This window comes from Battus philenor, unplaced genomic scaffold (genome assembly GCF_028537555.1).
Source record: "Battus philenor isolate CCGP_79_NKW_IND1 unplaced genomic scaffold, ilBatPhil1.0.hap1 SCAF_42, whole genome shotgun sequence".
NCBI classification, from domain to species: domain Eukaryota; kingdom Metazoa; phylum Arthropoda; class Insecta; order Lepidoptera; family Papilionidae; genus Battus; species Battus philenor.
In genome coordinates, this window is record NW_027181707.1 from 42501 (window position 1) to 47500 (window position 5000).

General features: G+C 51.1%; 2 non-coding genes across 2 annotated transcripts; both read left to right on the forward strand.

Moving 5' to 3' along the window:
* Positions 1–1363: 1363 nt before the first annotated feature.
* On the forward strand, positions 1364–3267 carry LOC137929116 (small subunit ribosomal RNA). Its single transcript, XR_011108691.1, has one exon. It is a non-coding gene; the product is annotated as a small subunit ribosomal RNA (ribosomal RNA).
* An 807-nt stretch (positions 3268–4074) lies between these two features.
* LOC137929142 (5.8S ribosomal RNA) lies at positions 4075–4231 on the forward strand. The gene has a single exon (XR_011108716.1). It is a non-coding gene; the product is annotated as a 5.8S ribosomal RNA (ribosomal RNA).
* The last annotated feature ends 769 nt before the right edge of the window (positions 4232–5000 follow it).

Sequence of the window (5000 nt, forward strand, 5' to 3'; positions counted from 1 at the left end):
CGTCTCGACGACGACGACGACGACGACGACGACGACGACGACGACGACACCTTTCTTTGTCTCAGTCGACATCGCGTATGAAAGAGTGCGATCGTCATCAGCACGAAATTTATGCATCGATACGCGAACGGGACCGGACTCTGTCGTTTTCAGAAATCGATACGCGAACGCATCGGCGGCTGGCTACGCGCAATCCGCGATCGGGTCGAACGATGATGATGATGATGATGATGATGATGATGATGATGATGATGATGATGACGACGACGATGACATCGAGATCAGGGTCAGATATAGATATGTAGATCGGTGGTATGCAATCGATACGCGAACGCTCTATCGCGCTACGCGGAGACGCATACAGTCGTTCCCGCATATACATGGGACTGGCGCGAGACGCGCCGGTCGGCCGAATAGAGTTCTCTCCGATGCTCTTCTGTTTTGTTTTGTTTGTTGGTGGTTGTGGAGTGTGGAGTGTGTTTTTTTGGTTGGTGGGGTGTGTGTGGTGTGGTGGTGTTAGTTTGTTTGCGGAGATTGCGTTTTTTTTAGATTTAGTTTTTTTTTTTTTTTTTTTATAAAAAAAAAAAAATTTAAAAATTATTCTTAGAAAACGCGCGCGAATCGAACAAAACTAATAACACCGATACACAAACAACGCGCGCCACCAACGAGAACGCCCGAAACTGAAACTTCTATAACCGACAAACGCACGAACGACACAGCGGCGGCGGAGGAGGGAAGAAAAAGGGGATCATCTCCCCACAACAACACACCGTAAACTGTGTCGGACGACGTCTCCGTTATGTAAGAGCGGAAGGCGTAAGAGAACGTCTCGTTTAATTAACGCGAACGGCGTTGGGCTCCCGAGTCGACTTCGGGGCGGCCCTTAACGCATCGCATCAACGAGCTCGTCGCGCGCTAGTCGCGCGACGGTCGATCATGATATATAAATCAAGGATTTCGGATCTCTCTAAAACCGGGCTGGAAATCGGTCATTGTTCGTTTTGCGAAACGATATTTTATAAAAGTGAAGATTTGTATGTGTCTCGTCAAAGAACGTTCCGATGAATCGGACGCGATGCCGCGTCCAAAGTAAATCTGGACGAACGCGAGGCGAGTGTTGAGATATACATTTTCCTCCGTGAACAGATAGAAAAACGAATTCATTTTGTTGTTGCGGTGTGGTGTTGTGTGTGTATTGTAATAAATACGCACGCACGCACGCACGCAAAAAGCTACCTAGGCACCGGCGCGTCACGGCGTTTCGAACGTCCGACGCGTCGCTTGTCACACGTCTATCATATCATCATCACCCTCATATCTCTCGTATGTGCGGTGTTGGTGTGTGTTAGCTCTAGCTAGCTCCCTGGTTGATCCTGCCAGTAGTTATATGCTTGTCTCAAAGATTAAGCCATGCATGTCTCAGTGCAAGCCGTATTAAGGCGATACCGCGAATGGCTCAATATATCAGTTTTGGTTCCTTAGATCTTACCTCGGTTACTTGGATAACTGTGGTAATTCTAGAGCTAATACATGCAATCAGAACTCTGACCAGTGATGGGATGAGTGCTTTTATTAGATCAAAACCAATCGACGGAGGGCCTCGCGTCCGAAGTCGTTAATTTTGATGAATCTGGATAACTTTTGCCGATCGCATGGTCCAGCACCGGCGACGCATCTTTCAAATGTCTGCCTTATCAACTTTCGATGGTAGTTTCTGCGACTACCATGGTTGTCACGGGTAACGGGGAATCAGGGTTCGATTCCGGAGAGGGAGCCTGAGAAACGGCTACCACATCCAAGGAAGGCAGCAGGCGCGCAAATTACCCACTCCCGGCACGGGGAGGTAGTGACGAAAAATAACGATACGGGACTCTTACGAGGCCTCGTAATCGGAATGAGTACACTTTAAATATTTTAACGAGGAACAATTGGAGGGCAAGTCTGGTGCCAGCAGCCGCGGTAACTCCAGCTCCAATAGCGTATACTAAAATTGTTGCGGTTAAAAAGCTCGTAGTTGCATTTGTGCGCCGCGCTGTCGGTGCACCGCATCCGCGGTGATACTGACACGTCTGCGGAGCATATCGTCGGTGAGCCGTCGGTAAAACGGCGGTTCAATATCAAAATCCTATCGCGGTGCTCTTCGGTGAGTGTCGAGATGGGCCGACAATTTTACTTTGAACAAATTAGAGTGCTCAAAGCGGGCTCAAAATGCTGCTTGAATATTTCGTGCATGGAATAATAGAATATGATCTCGGTTCTATTTTGTTGGTTTTCAGAACTCCGAGGTAATGATTAATAGGGATAACTGGGGGCATTCGTATTGCGACGTTAGAGGTGAAATTCTTGGATCGTCGCAAGACGAACATCAGCGAAAGCATTTGCCAAAGGTGTTTTCATCAATCAAGAACGAAAGTTAGAGGTTCGAAGGCGATTAGATACCGCCCTAGTTCTAACCGTAAATATGTCATCTAGCGATCCGCCGACGTTACTACGATGGCTCGGCGGGCAGCTTCCGGGAAACCAAAGATTTTGGACTCCGGGGGGAGTATGGTTGCAAAGCTGAAACTTAAAGGAATTGACGGAAGGGCACCACCAGGAGTGGAGCCTGCGGCTTAATTTGACTCAACACGGGAAATCTCACCAGGCCCGGACACCGGAAGGATTGACAGATTAACAGCTCTTTCTTGATTCGGTGGGTGGTGGTGCATGGCCGTTCTTAGTTGGTGGAGCGATTTGTCTGGTTAATTCCGGTAACGAACGAGACTCTAGCCTGCTAAATAGGCGTCGTCATTTAGGTGTGCGCCGCTCCGGTGGCGCAACTCACTGGCGACGTATTAAAATTCTTCTTAGAGGGACCGGCGGCTTCGAGCCGCACGAGATTGAGCAATAACAGGTCTGTGATGCCCTTAGATGTCCTGGGCCGCACGCGCGCTACACTGAAGGAATCAGCATGTTCTCCCTGGCCTAGAGGCCCGGGCAACCCGTTGAAACTCCTTCGTGCTGGGGATTGGGGTTTGCAATTATCCCCCATAAACGAGGAATTCCTAGTAAGCGCGAGTCATAAGCTCGCGTTGATTACGTCCCTGCCCTTTGTACACACCGCCCGTCGCTACTACCGATTGAATGATTTAGTGAGGTCTTCGGACCGACACGCGGTGGCTTCACGGCCGTCGGCGTTGCTGGGAAGTTGACCAAACTTGATCATTTAGAGGAAGTAAAAGTCGTAACAAGGTTTCCGTAGGGGAACCTGCGGAAGGATCATTAACGTGTGTGTATGTGTGCGAGACGCGTGATATGTTCACGAACGTTGTTGCGCCGCTGTTGCTGTTGTTGCTGTTGCGACGACGACGACGACGACGACGACGACTTCGTACATACCGTGTTTACACATATATATATGTAATACATCCATAATGATATATATATATACGACATATATACATATATATGTACGTACGCGCGCGCTGCTGTTCGTATCTAATGCGGACGAGCGCGCGCGCGTGTGCGTGCGTGTGTGTGTGCGTGTTTGTATATATGTATAAAAAATAAAATGTGAAATAATTGTCTCTAGCGTCTATTACGCCTAACGGCGCAGCGGCGACGGCGCCGTGGCGGTGGCCGGTGGCGGTGGTGGCATTCGTCGAAAGTGCTACCGCCGCCGCTGCCTCCGCCGCCGTCGAAGCGGCCGGGTGGCGGAAAAACGCCGAGAGACGAGCGCCGACCGGGGCATACCAAACGGAGCGTTCGAAGCGGTGAAAATCCCCACTGCCTAGCTCAGGCCCTTTATTGTCGGTTGGCGCTATACAAAACGAAATTTAAGCGGTTAGAAAGATGACAATGTCGTGCGTCACGCCAGCTCGTTGGGGGGTGCGCGGGTCGTCGTCGTTCATCATTCTAAAGGATTCGCGTCGGGGCGTTAAGCTTTTTCGGTGCCGTTTCTTTATGAACGCCTCGGCGCACATGAATTCGACCAACTTTCGACGTTAATACATAAAAACGGACAATCAAGTGGCCGACGGCGAGAGCCGTAGGCCGCTACCGTAAGTAATAACAACATTAAGAAAAAACCATTACCCTGGACGGTGGATCACTTGGCTCGCGGGTCGATGAAGAACGCAGTTAACTGCGCGTCATAGTGTGAACTGCAGGACACATTTGAACATCGACATTTCGAACGCACATTGCGGTCCGTGGAGAAATATCCAGGACCACTCCTGTCTGAGGGCCGGCTGTTAAAATATAAAAACCACACTGTTCGGTGTAGAACGCGCGCTACGTGCGCTCGCGCCGGTCGATGCGCGCGGCGGTGACGCGCGACGCGGCGGCGGCGGGTTGGTGGGGGGTGATGAACGAGCTCGCGGACGGTGCGATGGGACGATCTCTAATAAGAGTCTCTCGTCCGCGCCGCCGCGGCTCTCACTCTCTCTCTCTCACTATCCGCCGTCGCTGTCGTCGCGCTGCCGCTGCCGCACTACCGCGCGCGGGCGAGCGGGCGCGCGCTCTTTCGAACAATTGACGGTTTCCGTTGAACGTTCTTCGCGACGGACGACGGACGGCGGGGTGCTGCACCCCTCACGTCCGCGTACGCGCGGAGCGCGTTTACGGTCCGTTTAAATATATCGAATTGTATTGAATATGAAACGAGTGTGAAAAGATTACACGCATCGCTAAGACGCGAGTCTTCGTAGTGCGGTCTTCGTCCGAGCTCATCGGTTCGTGTATACGATATAATAAAATATATCGGAAGCACAGACGACGCGTCTCCGACGGATGCGACCGGCAGGCGGTGAATGTTTTCTTGCGCGGCAAGCGTAACGCACACACAAACATATGTAAGTAAACATTACGTGATGTTCATGTGCGCGCGCGCCTAGCCCGATGCGAGAGAGTTCACCGCTCGTCGTCGCTACGCATCCGTATTATGTCGGTGATACGCGTCGTCGTTCCAGTGCGAACGTTATATTATCGTATCGATACGGACCGATACCGAAAGGGCC